Source organism: Myxocyprinus asiaticus, chromosome 14, assembly GCF_019703515.2.
Source record: "Myxocyprinus asiaticus isolate MX2 ecotype Aquarium Trade chromosome 14, UBuf_Myxa_2, whole genome shotgun sequence".
NCBI lineage: Eukaryota > Metazoa > Chordata > Actinopteri > Cypriniformes > Catostomidae > Myxocyprinus > Myxocyprinus asiaticus.
The window spans coordinates 16,565,110-16,587,874 of record NC_059357.1 but is presented as its reverse complement, the minus strand read 5'-3'; the positions used below and the strand labels follow the sequence as shown (position 1 = coordinate 16,587,874).

Below are 22,765 nucleotides of genomic sequence, written 5' to 3'. Positions count from 1 at the left end.
AGACACACAAGGTGACACACACAGGTTTAAATGGTAATTAAAGGTTAATTTCCCACACCTGTGGCTTTTTAAATTGCAATTAGTGTCTGTGTATAAATAGTCAATTAGTTTGTTAGCTCTCACGTGGATGCACTGAGCAGGCAAGATACTGAGCCATGGGGAGGAGAAAAGAACTGTCAAAAGACCTGCGTAACAAGGAAATGGAACTATATAAAGATGGAAAAGGATAAAAAAGATATCCAAAGCCTGAAAATGTCAGTCAGTACTGTTCAATTACTTATTAAAAAGTGGAAAATTCAGGGATTTCTTGATACCAAGCCAAGGTCAGGTAGACCAAGAAAGATTTCAGCCACAACGGCCAGAAGAATTGTTCGGGATACAAAGAAAAACCCACTGGTAACCTCAGAAGAAATATAGGCTGCTCTGGAAAAAGACGGTGTGGTTGTTTCAAGGAGCACAATACGACGATACTTGAACAAAAATGAGCTGCATGGTCGAGTTGTTAGAAAGAAGCCAATGCCTCAAAAAAGCCCAGTTACAATATGCCCGACAACACCCTGACACGCCTCACAGCTTCTGGCACACTGTAATTTGGAGTGATAAGACCAAAATAGAGCTTTATGGTCACAACCATAAATGCTATGTTTGGAGAGGGGTCAGCAAGTATTGTGCTCCTTGAAACAACCACACTGTCTTTTTCCATGTGGCCCGGTCAGAGCCCAGACCTTAACCCATTAAAGATGCTGTGGAATTACCTCAAGAGAGCCATTAACACCAGACATCCTAAGAATATGGCTGAGAAATGCCGGAAACGCTTGGTTGAGGTTATTGCTGCCAAAGGAGGATCGACCACTTATTAAATCCAAGGGTTCACTTACTTTTTCCACAGCACTGTGAATGTTTAATGGGATGTGTTCAATAAAGACATGAAATATAATTGTTTGTGTGTTGTTAGCTTAAGCTTATTGTGTTTGTCTCTACTTGTGACTTTGATGAAGTTGAGATCACATTTTATGACCAATTAATGCAGAAAACCAGCTAATTCCAAAGGGTTCACATACTTTTTCTGGCCACTGTAGATCTTATGCGTCTGAAATACTTTAAGAAGCCACAAATGTTTCACACCACTAAGCATTCAAGTTTTGAATACCAGACAGATGATTAGTTACATCGGAGGTGATTAATGTTTAAATGGGTTTTTGTTAAGGCAGAGTGAAAGGGCACATTATAGCACTCATACTTCCTCATAAATGGAAAAGGTCATTGTTTGTTTTCAGGGCAGCGGCATATTGTAATACCTGAATGTCTTGTAGAGATGTGCGTTGTTTTAAATGCTTTGGGAGAGGTTAATTCACCAAGTAAACACTGTACTTAATTCAGGTCACATTCTTTATGGCACTTTACTGCCATCAGATCTTAAAGGGATACTTAGGCCAAAAATAAAAATTATTTCATAATTTACTCAGTATGACTTTCTTTCCTCCTTGGAACACAAAAGGAAATGTTAGGCTGAATGAATCACCATACATGCATGTCATTCAGCCTAACATTCCCTTTTGTGTTCTGCAGGGGAAGGTGAGTCATATGAGTTTGTAGCAACATGAGGATGAGGAAATGATGACAGAATTTTCATTTTTCATCTCTTTAAGGAACTATTCCATGAATCTCTTGTCAACATAAAAATCCTGCTATGTCTAAAATGTGTGTATAACAGAATTTAGTGTTAGTAAATAATCCTTATTACTATTTGTAACTGCATTTTTTAATCATCACTGTGATATTCATATATATATATTTTATTTTGTTTGTTTGTTCCCTTTATAAATAGGAAGTGTCTCTGCAGGATGTGAGAAAAGAGATCTGATTCTGTAAAAAGTTCAAATTACCCATCATAGGTGTGATAGAGAACATGAGTGGCTTACATTTACGCATTTGGCTGACGCTTTTATCCAAAACAACTCACAGTGCCCTGATTACAGGGACAATCCCCCTGGAGCAACCTGGAGTTAAGTGCCTTGCTCAATGACACAATGGTGGTGGCTGTGGGGATTGAACCAACAGCCTTCCACTTACCACTTAAGTGTTTCAGTCCACTACATCACTCCACATTTGGTTTGGCTTTGGCAAGGTATAGTATACAAGTATAAATTTTAGATTCATCCAGAAAAACTCAGCACATTACGGTTGACTATTGTTTTTTTCTGTATATATTGGTTTTGCACTTTATTTTTTATTTTAACAGGTTTAAAGGTGTTTTTTTATATTTTTTTTTTTTATTTAGCTTAAGATACAGTCAGCTATAAGTAAGCCATTGGTAGATTGATTTCACCTAAAAGTGTAAACACTGTAGCTTTGTAGTGGTGGCTCTATGGTACTAATGGAAGATGGGGACATTTTCTAGAATTTGTTTAAAAACTGATTGTCTTTGCAATTTCATTTGGTGTCACTAGTGTTGCAAATCTTACACACTTCAGCTTTAATTGTTCTATACATTTTATTACATTTTCTTTTAGTATATTTAAAGTTATATTTTACCCACACACTTGTTAAGGCCTTTTTCCATATAATTATAATCTGTATTCTCAAGGGTGTAACCAAATATTCAAGAGTAAGGAGGGCAAAATGTATGAATTTGTTATTTAAAAACCCAGAATGTTCGACCACTTATCTGAATATTGACTCAGACTCTTTCAATGTCTGTGGTGGTTATGGCCCTGTGCATTCTGTCCTAAAAAAGAAAGTCTCACATTATCTAGTTGTTTTTGATACCCCTCCTCTCTCTTTGTGGATTGAATACAGGAGGTGCAGAGAGGATGTGTGAGGAGCTAAATCTCGCTCTTCTGGGCAGAGTACCCCTGGACCCACGGATAGGTAAACACCCCAGTTTCAATCCAGTCACAAGGATAAGAATCTTTTTAACCAGTTTTAGTAAATCTTTGATGAAATACTATCCCTAGTTTGTTTTTAATTAAGTGGTTTGGATATGAGGAAGGGTAACACATTCCATTGTAGGTCTGCAGTGGGTCCCGTTTCTTTAAGTTGTGAGATTGTTTCCTTGTTTTTTAAATTTGCATTATGTATTCAGTATAAGGAACCAGTGAAGAATCAAAAATCTCCCCATTGTGGTTCTTATGAAGTGTCTAAAGAAAAGTCTGCAGCCAGCAGTTTCAAGTTCTCTAAATGTGGTTCTGTATTTTGATTTCCAAAGGGAAAAGCTGTGACGAAGGAAGTGAAGTTCTAGACTCTCCCGCAGCAATGGCCTATCAGAGTATAGTCCAGAGTACGTCAACCTATACTAACATGACCCACATGTAAGCAGATAAACTTTCACCATACTGGTATTGCTGCTTTAGTGTGTGACCTTTAACTCTATGGTGAGCAAGTGAGTTAGGGTGTTTTCACACCTAGTTTGTTTGGAAAAAGTTATTTGGAACATGGGGCCTCATTTATAAAACATACGTACGATCAGATTTCATCCTAAATTCCTTGGATTTGATCCTACTTCAAATCCGGATTTATAAAGGCAGAAACTGACTTAAAAATGTTCTTATGTGTACGTCAACTGACAAGCATGCGTAGGAACGTTTTTTGTGCTTTTGCTCTGGTCTGCCAGTGCACACTGACATTATTTTTTACATTTTAGTAATGCAAAAACAAGTAGTCAGTGACAGACTGAATTTATTAATAAATGATTTAGCATGTTTATGTGAACAAGAATATTTCGATATGAGTCAGAATGTGGTATTAATAAGATTATGTATGTGAAATGTAAATAATTTATTTTGGCTATCCACTGTAACAGAATATTTTTTTATAGCCCTATCTGCATGTTTCCATACTAAATACATTTTAAGACCTACGAGATAACAGGCAGGTGTAATGCACGGTATGTAATAGGCTATATCAAGCACATTTTTGGAGCGAGGAGGAGGAGATATATAGTTATATAGTACAGTCCTTACAACATAGCTAAATCAATATACAGATTGTCGAAAGCACCACAGCAGTTTTATATTTAAAACTTGCCTTCATTTTTTCATCAATTCACCCTTCATCCTCTTGTCTACTGTGGTTGAGGACATAAAAATAAATGATTTGACTAAAATCCTAAAATGACATTTGATTAATGGCAAGAGCAAGCTGAAGAGAACAGCGGGAAAAAACACGCATTTTATACAGAATGTGATTGCCATGCAGACTATGCAGATTGTATTATATGTAAAAGAGCATGTATACCTCTTTTTGGAATTAAGGTTTAGCAAGAATATACATTGGTTAAAGAAGGGTGTGTATTTACAGTGAACTCAGTCAATGAATGGATTTATTATTGATAATGAAAATGAATAACTGATGAGGAGTTGTTGAATTGGCTGCATTATATGGGCAGAAACCGTTAGTTGCACTCACTTTTTTAGAAAACCTTGCCAACCACACAAGATCAATTCATAAATTAATGAATAAATGGAAAAAATAACTTGCGCATGCGCTTTTATTGTATTCTGTCTCACCATATTGGGATATTTGTGGGCGTTCTGTAGGCGAAGTCCATGCACTGTGTGCATGATTTTAAGATGAATTGCGATTTTATAAACATTTCTTCATGCGTATGGGTGTTTTATAAATCGTTCGTAGGAACATTTAGGAAATTGTCAAATGTTCATATTTAAGATAATTTTACGAAAGTCTATAAATGAGGCCCCCTTTGTTTGTTTAGTTTGACAAATATGAACACGGCAATAACGTGAACGATTCGTTTGCATAGTTGTATAGTAAAGTATTAGATCCTTAATAACTGTTGTGGATTCTTCATCCTAGTTACTTATTCATTTTCCATTTTTTAGAGACTTCTTGATTTTGCACTACATAGCGCGTTACGGCAATGACATATTCACGTGTGACACGCATTTAGTACACAACACAAGCCAAGCGCACACCTAACGACTCGGCGTAGTGTTTTGTATTCGGTTGTGTTGATGCGCAGACAACACAACTGATTGCAGATTAGTTGAATCAACTGCACGTCCATTCGTCCATGACTGAAGCATGCACAGAAGAGTTTATTCATGAACTAAATGCTTTTAACATCTATGCGGAACAGTAATGAAATCTTTTTATGAATGAAGTGCATTTACATAGTACATTTTTGGTTTAGCAAGCACACGCTCAAAGTGAGGACTTACTGTCATCGCACATTTTTTCTGTCATTGGAGAATCTTTTGTGAATCAAACACTTCAAGAAGTCAATAAAAATGGTAACATTGATATAGGCTACGTGAAACTGGAAGAATCTTAAGAGAAATTAATATAATGCATGAAGAAGATCGTTGACTGAAACGCTGTAAGATTTTTATTTTATTTCCCCTGTTGTATTGTGTACACACCTGTGGATGTGTTTATTTATGGGTTTAACAGCATTAGCATTGACCATATGTTATCAACTGAACATGATTTATCAATACCTATGCTAAAACATGAAACCTAAATTATAGAGCTCATATATTTAACTAGTCGCTTTAAAGGGCATTAATTGTTTGGAGAAAATAAAAGGTAAACTGCGTCTTTCCGTGAACTTTTCACCCCATGTCAAGCACTTCTGCTGGAAAAACGATAAGCAGAATTGGAAAAAATATATACAATGAAAAAATAAATTCAAGCAGTAAAGAAACGCAAATAAATATAGGCTTTGTTTTAAAAATAATTTTTAAACCAGAACTTATTTTTCTACTTTTTTTTATAATTATGTTATTTTTTTAAGGTTAATTTCAATCATTTAATTATTATTAAATGTTTTTATTACTTATTTAATTTAACTTCTATCAAAATGTAGTCTGAAAGAACAATACACATTTGAATGTCGTATGCATGATTTACACGTGGTCGGGAGCAGGTGTAAATTTTGTTCACACCAACTAACATTTTGAAAATACAAAAACTTTCATGAATCCAAGAATTTACGTCAGAACGGCTTTACAAACCATTTACAAAAAAAAAAAAAAATGTTCTGCTCGTGTTTCATGAATGAGGCCTATTGTCAGTGCATTGGTAGTATCTTGCAGTGTTGTTTATTTCTCATCTTTTTTTTTTTTTAAACAATGTTTGTATTAAAACATTTTAATTATCCTGCATGATCCCATCTTTGTTAATGTATATATATATATATATATATATATATATATATATATATATATATATAAAAATTAAAAAGAAACATTTTTGTCAGTAATTTCGTTGACGAGATTAACACCGCATTCTGGAAGTGTATTCAGTGCGGCTGGAAACATCATAACTCAAATGAGATCTTCTCAAAACCAGACAATGTTGCTTTTTCTTGTCTAAAAAAAATTAGAAGCATCTGACAATGAAAAAAGCTTTCAGCAAAGGTGAGACTGAACTATATAATTATTGTCCACCTGTTTAGTGGCATTTAGTCGAGTTTAGCAATATTAACAGAATCTGACAATCTGGAATATTTTAAGACATTGACGTATACAGGTTACTTACGTATAAGATGGGCTGTATAGTGCAATAACTGACAGAAATGATAAACCAATGAAAATTTGTTTTTTATTGATGTTATTTTGAGTATTTTGTGAAATTTTACAAAGGGTTTTTATTTTGTGTTCAATTACGCACTTTTTAATGTTTAACCCACAATAAACGTATAATTTACGAACACTACATACCCCGCCCTCCAACAACCTAACAACACCTTTCACCACTGGTGATTAGCCCTTAACAACCGTGTTGGTAAAAAATTGCTACAGCAACAGCCTTAATATCCTTATGATAACCATGTGTGTGTGTGAGAGAGAGCACTCTCAGCGAAGTGACTGTTAGAAAAAGGCACTTTCTAATTCAAAAGATATCGCAAAAGTAACTAATTATGAATAAAAACAGACCATGGCACCTCAAACCCTAAACCCCAGAACAGCGCACAAATAATCTGACCAATGAGAGGACAGTTATTACTTTTATTAATAAGATTTTGTCTATTTTGAAATGCTACCTTTTGCAAATGCCCCTGTTTTGGAACAAAGAAAATGAACTAGAGGTCTGAAAACACCCTTTGTCTCTTTTATTGGCAAGCAGAAAACGCCAAACTTTGCCAAAAGCAGTTAAAGACCTAAGGTCGCCTTAACCAAACCTCATAAATTAGATATAAAAGTTATGTCTGAGATTAGAGATGTGCAAAGTGCACATTTTCAAAATCGACTAGCCAGTCTGTGGTTTGAATGACTAGTCGGTGTGAAGACACATATTAGAGGGATATATACGGACGCTAAGTGCAGTACTTCAACATGGTGACTAACGATATTCAACAAATACATAGGATAAATAACTATAACATCTTATTTTACAAAACTATCAAAGTAAGAAATAAGAAAGTCTCCAATACAGAGCGGCACAATGACACGCTTCAGTGTAACTGGAGTGCTTCAAGGCAATCCTCGCTGCCCATTCAAAAGCGCAGAACTGCAAGATAATATTGCGGGAAAACATCTAGTTCATGACAACAAGCAGTTTAAACATTTTTATTGCAACTATTTATTTAAGCAGTTAAGACAGAATCAGCAAAAGATTTTAATCTCTCCACATCACCTCACAAATACATGAATGTTACTCACAGCAGAGGATTTAATGTCTGACAGTTATTGTCTAAAATAGTATTGTTTATTCAGTGCTTTGCTGTAACAACAGCTTGTAAAAAGACTAAACTTAAAGCATTAAAGAGACGAAACTTCTTGCAAAGTGTTTCACTGTGCTGACTGTTATTTACTGTTAAGCAAAGCAAGTTATCACCATGCAAAAACGCTTTAACAGAAGTTGCATCTCTCAATTAATTTGAGAATTACGTCTCCCATTAAAACCACCACCACTGAAAGTATTCATGTTAGTAGTCAACCCCACTAATTGACTAGTCAGTTGTTAGACGACTAGTCGATTAGTCGACCACCCTGGCACATCCCTATCCGAGATTGAGGAAAAACAATAACAACACAAGCAAAGACAGCAAATATTATAGTGATGTTAACTTTATAATTAAGCATAGTGATTTCTCCATTCCTTTTGTCAGGAACCAGTTGTGGCCCATGGCACACACATAATCTAGACTCTAGGCAAAAAACACTTAATCTTGATTTCATACCACCTGCCTAGTATTGTGTAGATCCCCCTCGTGCCGCCAAAACAGTGCCAACCCGCATCTCAGAATGCTATTCTTCTCACCACAATTGTAGAGAGTGGTTATCTGAGTTACCATAGACTTTGTCAGTTCGAACCAGTCTGGCCATTCTCTGTTGACCCCTCTCATCAACAAGGCATTTCCGTCCACAGAACTGCCACTCACTGGATGTTTTTTGTTTTTGGCACCATTCTAAGAAAATTCTATAGACTGTTGTGCGTGAAAATCCTAGGAGATCATCAGTTACAGAAATACTCAAACCAGCCCATCTGGCACCAACAATCATGCCACGGTCCAAATCACTAAGATCACATTTTTTCCCCATTCTGATGGTTGATGTGAACATTAAGCCAAGCTCCTTACCTGTATCTGCATGATTTTATGCACTGCATTGCTGCTACACGATTGGCTGATTAGATAATCACATGAATGATTGTTGGTGCCAGAGTAAAATAAAAATAAGGCCTTAATTGGTATTAAAATGTCTTAAATCAATCTTTCAAAAGTCTTAAAAATGCTAAGACATGGGAACCCTGTAAAAAGCCATCAGTCTGCATTATTTCAACTTCATTTTTAAAAATGTGTGGGCACTCTTGCACTCTATACCTGCTTGTTAATGCAAAATCTGATCAGGTGATCATGTACCAGCAATTAAATGCATAAAATCATGCAGACACAGTCAAGAGTTACGGTTGTTGTTCATACCAAACATCAGAATGAGAAGGAAATGTGATCTAAGTTATTTTAACTGTGGAATGATTGTTGGTGCCAGATGGTGTGGTGTTTGAGTATCTCGGGAACCTTCTGATCTCATGGGATTTTAACACGCAAGATTACAGACAATAGTGAAAAGAACAAAAACATCCAGTTAGTAGCAGTCCTGTGAGCGAAAATGCCTCGTAAATGAGAGAGTCAGAGGAGAATGGCCAGGCTGGTTGAAGCTGGCAGGAAGGCGCCAAGCGGCAGAAGACACAGGGTTCCACTCCTGTCAGCTGAGAACTGAACAGGTCGATCCTTTGCTCAGAGTGCAAGATTTCAAATCAAATCAAATCAAATCACTTTATTGTCACACAGCCATATACACAAGTGCAATGGTGTGTGAAATTCTTGGGTGCAGTTCCGATCAACATAGCAGTCGTGACAGTGATGAGACATATACCAATTTACAATAACATCAAATTCACAATACAATTTAAACTTCTGTTATACACATAATTACACTCAACAATATACAAATAATAACATACACTGTACAGTATACAATACGCACTATAGAGATACACATTATTCAATAAAAAATGAAAAATAAAAATATATAAAGAAGTATATATATATAGAATGTACAGTATTGTACTGTATTGACATTCAGGCAGATTTGGCATTTAAAGGGATAGTTCACCCAAAAATGAAACTTCTGTCTTCATTTACTTAGCCTCATGTTGTTCCAAACCCATTTGACTCTCTTTTTTCCATGGAACACAAAAGGATATGAGGAGAACCCTACAAAAAGTAAACCCTCAGAGAATGTTTGGCCCTGAATAGTATCACCAGAGATGTGCTAACGGAGATCACCTACTTCTAGATGTCTTTACAACATATTGAAAACATATTAGCTCTGTTTCGAGAGCAGCTGGTCATGGCACAGCCACAATTTCTCCTACTTTGGAACCTCACAAGTTTGCCTACACTAGGGATCTAGACAGTTAACCGATTAACCGGCATTAACAGTTTGTTCCTGTCAGTCTGAATGACGAAGAATGAAGCAGGCACTCAGGCATCTTTTCGGATGTGAAGATGACATGGTCAAATGCAAATTTTAAAATAGGACTTTAAAGTTTAGTAGTAGCATGAGTACTATGTGGTACCATATAAAAAAACAAACATCTGTAATCCTCTACATCTAAGAGCATATGTTTACAGCCCACATTTCACTTACGTTGCACTGGAGACGGGAGAGGCGATGCGATACACAGCAGGACTTCAGTGTCTTCGGAGCAGATTCCCGGGCATGCTGTCATCTGGCTGTGTACCATAATGACCCCTGCCCTAGCCTACATTCATAACAGGGTACCATAGTAACTGCCACCCACCTTGCTTTTACTCTGGTGGAAAACAAAGGCTCCTACTCTATGTCCAGAGTCAGAACTTCTCCCCCCATCATACTCAACACTAGTGCCACTCATGGCTGTAGACTGAGCCAACTACAGTACACCATGTTGATCCTCGACTTTGTCACCAAACACAAGATCAATCAAATCGTTAAGGGACCGTTCAACCCGAGCACAATCTTGCCTCAGTCTGTGCTGTTTTTTTTTTGTTTTTGTTTTTTATTATATAAATAAGCGCTAGACTGACTAATTTGAACAGTCCACTGAATCTCAATGTTTTTGCAGGGTTTCGCGAAGGAGTGATGCATTTTTTAGATGCCTTGTCAGGTAAAAAAGAACTTCAGCTTTTAAAAAACGTGTCTCAAGACACCTGCATCCTGCTCTGTTCATGCTGCTGCATCTAGCTTTTTTTAACGGTTTGGTGTAAACAGCCCCTTAGTTTGCTGACGATACTGCAGTTATCAGGCTCATCAGATGACTATATGCATTCCTTTTTGTCACAAAGCACACGTCATCTCAAGCTGGTTATTGATACTGTGTTCATTATACAGTACACCAATGTCCTCACCAGGTATTAATCCAGTGGATCACTTTTCGGATGTATTGGAAAAGCAGATTCACGATATCGAGATATCTGGAGCAACTACACTCACCAGCCACTTTATTAGGTACACCTGTACATCTAATTATTCATGCAACTATCTAATCAGCCAATTGTGTGGCAGCAGTGTAATGTATAAAATCATACAGATATGGGTCAGGAGCTTCAGTTAATGTTCACATCAACCATCAGAATGGGGAAAATGTGATCTCGGTTATTTAGACTGTGGCATGATTGTTGGTGCCAGATGGGCTGGTTTGAGTATTTTTGTAACTACTGATCTCCTGGGATATTCATGCACACCAGTCTCTAGAGTGTGAAGAGAATGGTGCAAAAAACAAAAAACATCCAGCGAGCGTCAGTTCTGTGGGTGAAAACGGCTTGTTAATGACAGCGGTCAGAGGAGAATAGCCAGACTGGTCCAAGCTGACAGGAGGGTGACAGTAACCCAAATAACCACACTTTACAACAGCTTTATGCAGAAAAGCATTTCTGAACATACAACACATCGAACATTGAGGTGGATGGGCTACAGCAGCAGAAGACACCTCCGAGTACTGTCAGCTTGGAACAGGAAACTGAGGCTGCAGTGGGCACAGGCTTACCAAAACTGGACAGAAGACGATTGGAAAAACATCGCCTGGTCTGACAAATCTGGATTTCTGCTGAGGTACACAAATGGTAGGCCCACTGCAGCCTTAGTTTTCTGTTCTTGGCTGACAGAAGTGGAACCCAACATGGTCTTCTGCTGTTGTAGTCCATCTGCCTCAGTGTTCGACATGCTATGTATTCTGAGATGCTATTCTGCTCACTACAATTGTACAGAGGGGTTATTTGAGTACCATAGTCTTTCTGTCAGCTCGAACCCGTCTGGCCATTCTCCATTGACCTCTCTCATCAACAAGGCGTGTTCGTCCACACACTGGTTGTTTTTTGTTCTTCACACCATTCTCTGAACACTCTAGAGGCTGTTGTGTGAGAAAATCCCAGGAGATCAGCAGTTACAGAAATACTCAAACCAGCCCATCTGGCACCAACAATCATGCCACAGTCGAAATCATTGAGATAACATTTTTTCCCCATTCTGATGGTTGATGAGGTCATTCAAGATGGCACAGAGTATGGCTGCAACACTGCGTGCTCCGACCCAATATTGCAGTTTTTTGTTTGTTTCAACACATAAGTTTCAACACACGAGGGGACCGAGTTTTGGACCATTGCTACTCTCCCTTCCGGGATGGCTACAAATCCCTCCCCCGCCCACCATTTGGCAAATCATACCACTCTTCCATTCTCCTTCTGCCTGCTTATAGGCAGAAACTGAAACATGAAGCACCCACTCTCAGAACGATCCAGTGTGGCCGGACCAATCAGATTCTATGCTACAGGACTGTTTTGATCACGTGGACTGGGAGATGTTCCGGTCTGTCTCTGATGACGATATCGAGGTCTACGCTGATACCGTAACATGTTTCATCAGGAAGTGCATAGATGATGTAGTGCCGACCAAAACAATGCAGATCTACCCTAACTAGAAACCGTGGATTAATAGAGATGTTCATGCGGCACTTAATGCGCAGACCTCCGCTTTTAATTCCGGGAACGCGGAGGAGCATAAACAAGCCAGTTATGCCCTCCGCAAAACTATCAGAGCAGCCAAACGTCAGTACAGGGATAAGATTGAAGGACAGTTCAACACCACCAACTCTAGAAGCATGTAGCAGGGAATTAATATCATCACGGACTTCAAAGGGAATAAAAACTCGCTGCCTCTCTGCCGGATGAGCTTAATATTTGTATGCTCGTTTTGAGGGAAATAACAAATCAAATCAAATCAAATCACTTTATTGTCACACAGCCATATACACAAGTGCAATGGTGTGTGAAATTCTTGGGTGCAGTTCCGATCAACATAGCAGTCGTGACAGTGATGAGACATATACCAATTTACAATAACATCAAATTAACACAACACAATTTAAACATCTGTTATACATAATTACACTCAACTTAAAACATCAAATTAACAACACAATTTAAGCATCTGTTATACACATAATTACACTCAACTTAAAACATCAAATTAACACAACACAATTTAAACATCTGTTATACATAATTACACAACTTAAAACATCAAATTAACACAACACAATTTAAACATCTGTTATACACATAATTACACTCAACAATATACAAATAATAACATACACTGTACAGTATACAATATGCTGTTTTTGTTTTTGTTTTTTGTTTTTTACTATATAGATACTATATAGATACACATTATTCAATAAAAATTAAAAATTAAAATATATATAAAAAAGTATATATATATATATATATATATATATATATATATATATATATATATATATATATATATATAGAATGTACAGTATTGTACTGTATTGACATTCAGGCTGTCGGTTGATAGTCAGTTGTTAAGAGAGACATAATATAATAACAGTAATATAATTTATGACAGTCCGGTGTGAGATAAAAGAGTAATAAAGTGCAGGGCTGATGTATTTTGATCGTGGGAGATCAAGAGTTCAGAAGTCTGATTGCTTGGGGGAAGAAGCTATCATGGAGTCGGCTGGTGCGGGTCCTGATGCTGCGATACCGCCTACCTGATGGTAGCAGTGAGAACAGCCCATGGCTCGGGTGGCTGGAGTCTCTGATGATCCTCCGAGCTTTTTTCACACACCGCCTTGTATATATTTCCTGGAGGGAGGGAATCTCACCTCCGATGATGTGTTTGGCAGTTCGCACCACCCTTTGCAGTGCTTTGCGGTTGTGGGCGGTGCTATTGCCGTACCAGGCGGAGATACAGCCAGTCAGGATGCTCTCCACAGTGCAGGTGTAGAACCATGTGAGGATGTGGCGGTTCATTCCAAACTTCCTCAGCCGTCTCAGGAAGAAGAGGCGCTGATGAGCCTTCTTCACAACGACTTCAGTGTGGACAGACCATGTGAGTTCCTCAGTGATGTGGACACCCAGGAACTTGAAGCCGCTGACTCTCTCCACTGGTGCTCCATTGATGGTGATGGGACTGTGTTTTCTGTCTTTTCTTCTGAAGTCCACCACAAGCTCCTTTGTCTTACTGACGTTGAGGGAGAGGTTGTGCTCCTGACACCAGTGTGTCAGAGTGTGCACCTCCTCTCTGTAGGCTGTTTCATCATTGTCAGTGATCAGACCTACCACCGTCGTGTCATCAGCAAACTTAATGATGGCATTGGAGTTATGTGTTGCCACACAGTCATGTGTGTACAGGGAATACAGTAGTGGGCTGAGAACACAGCCCTGCGGGGCTCCAGTGTTGAGGGTCAGTGATGAGGAGATGTTGTTGCCCATTCTAACCACCTGGGGTCTGCTTGACAGGAAGTCCAGGATCCAGCTGCACAGTGAGCTGTTTAAGCCCAGAGCCCGGAGTTTCTCATCTAGCTTGGAGGGCACTATGGTGTTGAATGCTGAGCTGTAGTCTACAAACAACATTCTCACATAAGTGTTCTTTTTTTCCAGGTGGGAGAGAGCAGTGTGTATTGTAGATGCAATGGCATCATCAGTGGAGCGGTTGTTGCGGTAAGCAAACTGCAGCGGGTCAAGATTGAGTGGCAAGACAGAGCAGATGTAATCTCTGATTAGTCTCTCAAAGCATTTGCTGATGATGGGGGTCAGAGCAACAGGACGCCAGTCATTTAAACAAGTTATTTTTGATTGTTTTGGAACAGGCACAATGGTGGATGTTTTAAAGCATGTGGGGACTACAGACAGAGGGAAAGGTTGAAAATGTCCGTAAAAACACCAGCCAGCTGGTTCGCGCACGCTCTGATGACGCGGCCCGGAATGCCGTCTGGACCCGCGGCTTTGCAGATATTCACCCGTCGGAAGGATCGGGTTACATCCGCTACAGAGACGCAGAGTGAACTAACCTCTGTAGCTTCGGCCGTGAGAGCTCTCTCCGCGAGGGCGGTGTTATTTCCCTCGAAACGAGCATAAAAAGTATTTAGCTCATCCGGTAGAGAGGCAGCGGTGTTCATGGCGGAGTTTTTATTCCCTAAGTCCGTGATGATGTTAATTCCCTGCCACATGCTTCTAGAGTTGGTGGTGTTAAACTGTCCTTCAATCTTGCTCCTGTACTGGCGTTTTGCTGTTTTGATAGTTTTTCGGAGGGCATAACTGGCTTGTTTATGCTCCTCCGCGTTCCCGGAATTAAAAGCGGAGGTCCGCACATTAAGTGCCGCGCGAACATCGCTATTGATCCACGGCTTCTGATTCGGATAGATTCGTACAGTTCTGGTCGGAATCACTTCCTCTACGCACGTTCTGATGAAACACATTACGCTATCAGCGTAAAGCTTGATGTCGTCATCAGAGGCGGACCGGAACATCTCCCAGTCCGTGCGATCAAAACAGTCTTGTAGCGTAGAGTCTGATTGGTCCAACCAGCACTGGATCGTTCTGAGGGTGGGTGCTTCCTGTTTCAATTTCTGCCTGTAAGCAGGCAGAAGCAGAATGGAAGAGTGGTCCGATTTGCCAAATGGTGGGCGGGGGAGGGATTTGTAGCCATCCCGGAACGGAGAGTAGCAATGGTCCAAAACCCGGTCCCCTCGTGTGTTGAAACTAATGTGCTGGTGATATTTTGGTGCGACTGATTTTAAACTGGCTTTATTAAAGTCCCCGGTCACAATGAACGCGGCCTCAGGGTGCGCGGTTTCCTGCTCACTTATACTCCCATACAGTTCCTTGAGTGCCCGGTCTGTGTCGGCTTGTGGGGGAATGTACACAGCAGTGATAATGACCGCTGTGAATTCCCTCGGTAGCCAGAATGGTCGACACAGAAGCATAAGAAATTCCAGATCAGGAGAACAGAAAGACTTGATGGAATGTATGTTCCTCTGATCACACCAGGATTTGTTGATCATAAAACATACACCACCTCCTCTAGTTTTACCTGAGAGGTCTTTCGCTCTGTCCGCTCGGTGCATGGAGAACCCCGCGGGTTCAATGGCTGAGTCTGGAATCTCCGCAGACATCCAAGTTTCCGTAAGGCAGATAATGCAGCAGTCCCTCGTCTCTCGTTGGAAAGAGATCCGCGCTTTCAGCTCGCAGAGCTTGTTATCCAGAGACTGAACATTTGCCAGTAGAATAGTGGGTAGCTGGGGTCGATTTGCACGGCGTCTTACTCTGATGAGAACGCCGGCTCTGTTTCCCCTTTTCCTCCTGCATTTCCGCGGCCGTGCTGCCCAGACAAAGGGCTCCACTTGCGTGTTTGTAAACAGCGGGTCGGCATTGAGGAATGTGAAGTCCGGTTTTCGGTGTGAGATCGCTGAACCAATGTCCAAAAGTGTTTGTCTGTCGTAAACAATAAGGCAGACAACATCCAAGACAAAAAACATAAGAATTGTAAACAAAACAAACAAACCATTGCTATGTTGTGTCGGAGCTCGCAACGCAGCAGCCATACTCGGCGCCATCTTGAGTCCATAACACCGCCCTTGCGGAGAGAGCTCCCGGGGCCGAAACTACAGAGGTTAGTTCACTCTCCGTTTCTGTAGCGGATGTAACCTGATCTTTCCGATGGGTGAATATCCGTAAAGCCGTGGGTCCAGACGGTATTCTGGTTCACATCAACAGAGCGTGCGCGAACCAACTGGCTGGTGTTTTTACGGATATTTTCAACCTTTCCCTCTCCTTGTCTGTGGTCCCCACATGCTTTAATATGTCCATCATTGTGCCTGTACCAAAGCAATCCAAAATCATTTGCTTAAATGACTGCTGTCCTGTTGCTCTGACCCCCATCATCAGCAAATGCTTTGAGAGACTAATCAGAGATTACATCTGCTCTGTGCTGCCTGCCTCACTGGACTCACTGCAGTTTGCATACCGCAACAACCGCTCCACTGATGATGCCATTGCATCTACACTACACACTGCTCTCTCCCACCTGGATAAAAAAAGCAACACATATGTGAGAATGCTGTTTGTAGACTACAGCTTAGCATTCAACCCCATAGTGCACTCCAAGCTTGATGTGAAACTCTGGGCTCTGGGCTTAAACAGCTCACTGTGCAGTTGTTCCTGTCAAGCAGACGCCAGGTGGTTAGAATGGGCAGCAACATCTCCTCATCACTGACCCTCAACACTGGAGCCCCGCAGGGCTGTGTTCTCAGCCCACTCCTGTATTCCCTGTACGCACATGACTGTGTGGCAACACATAGCTCCAATGCCATCTTTAAGTTTGCTGATGATACGACGGTGGTAGGTCTGATCACTGACAATGATGAAACAGCCTACAGTGAGGAGGTGCACACTCTGACACACTGGTGTCAGGAGCACAACCTCTCCCTCAACATCCATAAGACCAAGGAGCTTGTGGTGGACTTCAGGAGAAAAGATAGAGAACACAGCCCCATCACCATCAAAGGTGGAGAGAGTCAGCAGCTTCTAGTTCCTTGGTGTCGACAACACTGAGGAACTCATATGGTCCATCCACACTGAGGCCATTGTGAAGAAGGTTCACCAGTGCCTCTCCTTCATGAGATGGCTGAGGACATTTGGAATGAACCACCACATCCTCACACGGTTCTACACCAGCACTATAGAGAGCATCCTGACTGGCTGCATCACTGCCTGGTATGGCAACAGCACCGCCCTCAACCGCAAAGCCCTGCAAAGTGTGGTGCGAACTGCCAGACACATCATTGGAGGTGAGCTTCCCTCCCTCCAGGACATCTATACCAGCCGGTGTTTGAAAAATCAGAGACTCCAGCCACCCGAGCCATGGGCTGCTCTCACTGCTACCATCAGGCAGGCGGTGTCACAGCATCAGGACCCGCACCAGCCGACTTCATGACAGCTTCTTCCCCCAAGCAATCAGACTTCTGAACTCTTGATCACCCATGATACATATATCAGCACCGCACTTTATTAGCCTCAGACTGGACCCACATTTTATACTTCACTTAATAACACACTGGCAACTGACTATCAACTGACAGCTGAATGTCAGCACAACACTTCATATTTAATTCCACTGATTACATGACTGAATACAATTGTTATTGTATACAGTCTTCTTTTTTGTGTATACTGTATGTTGTATATTATTATTTTTTTGTATACAGTCTTCTTATTTTGTGTATACTGTATATTATATATTATTAGGTGTATATTGTATATTGTGTTATGTAACAAGATGTGTAAACTGTGTTAAGTGTAATCAGATGTTTATTGTAATTGACATACTGCTATGTTGCTTGGAACTGCACCCAAGACTTTCACCCAGTGTTGCACTTGTGTATATGGTTGAGTGACAATAAAGAGATTTGATTTGATTTGATATGAACATTAACTGAAGCTTCTGACCCATATCTGCATGATTTTATACATTACACTGCTGCCACATGATTGGCTGATTAGATAATTGCATGAATATGTAGATGTACAGGTGTACCTAAGTGGACGGTGAGTGTATGTGCTACTATTATGACAACATGGACCAGAATCTCCATGGAGAGTTTCCAGTATCTTACTGAATAGATCCCATGAAGAATTCAGACTGTTTTGTGGGCAAAGATGGGTCCTTTCTAGTTTTAAAACAGTTTACCTCATAAAGTAGCCACTGAATGCAGGTTTCCTTTATATTTAAAAACACAACATGCTCTGTTGTGGAAAATGTTTTGAAGGAAATAGTTTGTGTTCTGAAGAGTGTAATTAACCTTTTGCTCAGAAGGAGAATAAGGAGAAGCAGAATACAGAAGTGTATATTCTTTAGAATCCGTATTTTTACTCTGCTGTTGTTATGTGAAATGGACTGTGTCCTTCATTTGTGCTGACAATCATAAAAATATTTTTTTTTTCTTTTCACAGAAATTAGAGATTACTGTTTTTCTCATTCTGCGTCAGATGATCCTTGTTGAGATACAGAATGTCCAGTAGACGTTGTTGCTGGGATATCCAATGAATTCAGAGTGCAGTGTCTTTTGAATGGTCAATCACAAAACAAAAGCCTTGAGAAGTCATAAGTATCTGTTGGTCACATTTACAAACTATTCAAAGTGTAAAACAAAGTGATCCAAGCATGAAACTGTGGCCTTTCGAAACAACCACTTTCTCTCAAATCAAAGATACTGGAAAATATGCTCTAAGTGATGCAAAAGTATGATCCAAAATGGAAAGTTCTACTTGAATCCAAGTTTTCAAAATTGCAGTGATTCAAGTGATGGTAATAGAAGTATAATTATGACTAATTAAATTGCCATGTTTCAACAGAGCAAAAGGAATTATGTTTTGTTTGTTATAAATTATTTTTGATGGGAATGAAATCAAGGCTGTGATGGATTGACCTAAAGTCTCTACAGTGGCATTCACTGTAGAAAGATCACATCTAATTAATTTCTAACTAAACTCGTGCTTTCTGGAGTTATTTGTCTGAAAATATTTTTGGAAAGATGTTTTTACAATGTTTCAACAGCAGAATGATGAACACCAATTTAAACAACAGTACAACCCATTTAACAGACTGCAATTCAATCCCCCACAGCCTAGTTTCATTCCCATACATTAAAAACAGTGTGGCTCTAGTATGACTAAGATTTATCAGTTAATTTTGTTTAATTTTGCATTTTGAATGTTGTTAAAGTAAATTTAATTACATAATTTCCTTAACTGAATCTCTTTGTACTGTGATTCATTCTATTTTTTATTTTTTTTAATTATTATTATTATTATTTTTTTATGTACAACATTTGGAAGAACATCTGTAATAGGTCACATAGTGAATTTTCTATAAAATTTAATGCAAATCATGTGCAAATCCTTAAAATGCCAAATCAAGTGCATTTTCAGTTCCATTTTTCTGGCTGTTCCCAAACCTCCATCCACCAACGCTTGGTCCAAGATGTGGCATTGGGCACAAATAACCGGGTGAAGGTGCGGTGTGTGCACGGGGATATTCACACGTATCTGGTGGTTACCACTGAGATACTATTCAGGGGGAGAAAACATAGAGTGGAGGCCGCGGTTAATTCCCGCCTCACCATCCGCTGATTTTGGGGATGAGTTGGCCTGATTTTAAGAATTTATTAAGGGAAATTTGTGCGGATGGGTCCTGTGAAATAATGTCTCGGTGTGTGACGTACGATGCTATGGCTGTCTATGTCTTATCTGTATCAAGGTGAAACAAGGGAGGAAGTCCCCGCCCTCAGGGAATTTCCTGAAGGGGATTTCCCCCAGAGCAGTCACATGACGAGTCTCTCAAACATGCATTTGACCAGCTCCAGCCCTAACGTCACGCTCGCATACCCACATTTTTCAATTATTAAAGATCGGTTGTATCGAGTGACACAGGACACTCAAACAAAAGAGAATACAACTCAGTTATTAGTCCCGAAGTGCCGTCGGGAAGCTTTCTTCCAGACAGCTCATCATAATCCAATGGCTGGCCATTTAGGACAGGAAAAAAACTCAACCAAATAATGGCCCGTTTTTTTTTTTTGGCCGGGCATTCAAGGGGACGTTCGCAGGTGGTGTGCGGTGTGCCAATTGGTGAATCCACCAGCCACCCCCAAAAGCGCCATTGGGCCCTCTACCGCTAATCGAGGTACCCTTTGAAAGAATTGGCACGGGCCTTGTCGGACCATTAGAACGGACCACACGCGGTCATCGCTTTGCATTAGTTCTGTAGTAGTGGACTATGCAACGTGATATCCGGAAGCAGTGCCCCTGCGCAACATCTCAGCACGTAGTGTTGCGAATGCACTCTTCAGAATAATCTCCCGAGTGGGGATTCCGAAAGAAAAACACTATGCGAACTGTACGAATTATTAAGAATGAAATCGATTCGCACAGGTGTTTACCACCCACAAACGGATGGCTTGGTGGAACAATTTAATAAAACCCTGAAAAATATGATTTGTAAGTTCATACACAAGGATGCTAGAAATTGGGATAAATGGCTCGAAACCCTGTTATTTGCAGTGCGAGAGGTCCCACAAGCCTCCACAGGGTTTTCCCCATTCGAGCTGCTGTATGGGCGTCAGCCGAGCGGTGTGCTCAACGTCATATGGGAAGCTTGCAAGGAGGGACCTTCAAACAGCAAAAATGAAATTCATTACGTTCTTGATCTTAGAGCAAAACTCCACACTTTGGGTCAATTAACAAAGGGGAATTTGCTCCAGGCTCAGGAACATCAAAGCTGGCTGTATGATAGGTGCACTCGACTACGGGAATTTGCACAGGTATATAAAGTGCTTGTATTACTGCCCACCTCAAGCTCTAAATTACTCGCCAAGTGGCAAGTAGTGATGGGTTGTGGATGAACGATTCGTTCATATTGAACGAATCTTTTATGTGACTCAGAAGAACGAGTAGTCTCAGAGAGTGATTCGTTCATTTTATGTTGGCCGCGCATGTGCATTGCGCAACCTCCGTTCATTTGTTACATGAAAACCGCATAGGCGCTGTACAGGAAACAGAAATGATTAGTTCACCTTTCAACTCTTTTGGTCCGAGTCGTACGTTCTTTTGTCACGTGACAGCCGTATACACTCTCGAGTTTTCCAGAGGTGAACTAATCATTTCTGTTTCTCATCATTTGTCCTTAGCTGCATTATCAATTTTTCCTTATTGGGACTATAATCAAAGTTTGCGTAAGTAGACGTGTTGGGGGGGGATTTTGCTATTGAAAATGTAAAATTTAATTAAATTCTGCTCAAATGAATGATATGATTTGAATAAAGATTTGTTCATTTTGCTGAACGAGACTCAAGTCAGTAAAATGATCAGATCTTCCCATCACTAGTGGCAAGGGCCCTTTGAGGTCACACGGCGAGTCGCAGATCTCGATTATGAGGTTAAGCGAACGGATAGGGGTGGGGCATGTAAAGTTTACCACCTCAATCTCCTAAAAGCTTGGAGGGAGGCGGTCCCTGTGGCCTTGGCAATGGTAGTCCCAGAGAGGGCAGAGCTCGGGCAGGAGGTGACTCTTGGTCCTGTGTGGAGACCACCTCTCACCATCACAGCTCACAGAGGTAGCCAAGTTGCAAGCGGAATTCACAGACGTGTTCTCTCCTCTCCCTGGTCACACAAACCTCATAGAGCACCACATCGAGACCACTCCGGGGGGGGGGTTTGTAGCTGCCCCTATCGCCTTCCTGAACACACAAAAAAAGATAGTTCAGGAAGAATTAGAGGCAATGTTCAAGATGGGCGTATTAGAAGAGTCACATAGCAATTGAGCCAGCTCAGTAGTTCTGGTACCACTGGTGAACACAGTGTCGAAGTTTGACACGTACCTAATGCCTCGGATTGACAAATTGCTTGATCAGTTGGGCGCGGCTCAATTTTATTCGACACTGGATTTAACAAAGGGTTATTGACAGATCCTAACTCCAATCTCCTGAGAAAAAAAAGATTTTTCCACACCGTTTGGTATACACCAATTCGTGACCCTTCCGTTCGGTTTGTTCGGGGCCTCGCCACGTTCCAGCGTCTCATGGACAAAATTCTCAGGCCACATATGGCATATGCTGTCGCTTATCTAGATTATATCATTTATAGTAGTGATTGGCGTCGGCACATGCAACATCTGAGAGCCACCCTGAGGTCACTGCTACAGGCGGGCTCACGACCAACCCTTAGAAGTGCGCAATTGGGTGGGTGGAAGTTCGGTATCTGGGGTTCCACTTGGGCCATGGGCAGGTGCGTCCCCAAATTAACAAAACCTCAGCGATCGTGGCCTACCCAACACCCAAGACCAAAAAGGAGGTGAGACAGTTTCTGGGGCTGGCTACTACCGAAGGTTTGTGCCTAGTTACTCTGACGTCACAAGCCTGCTGATTGATCTCACTAGAAAGGGGGCTCCCGATC

General features: G+C 40.6%; 1 protein-coding gene across 1 annotated transcript in view; it reads left to right on the top strand.

Moving 5' to 3' along the window:
• LOC127451142 (uncharacterized) overlaps positions 1–20,499 on the top strand; it is a 36,350-nt gene extending 15,851 nt beyond the window's left edge. Inside the window, exons 2-4 of the mRNA XM_051715599.1 lie at positions 1,829–2,871; positions 3,209–3,311; positions 18,767–20,499. The gene's annotated coding sequence lies outside the window, so the exon portion shown is untranslated. The remainder of the gene's footprint in view (positions 1–1,828; positions 2,872–3,208; positions 3,312–18,766) is intronic.
• Positions 20,500–22,765: the final 2,266 nt, after the last annotated feature.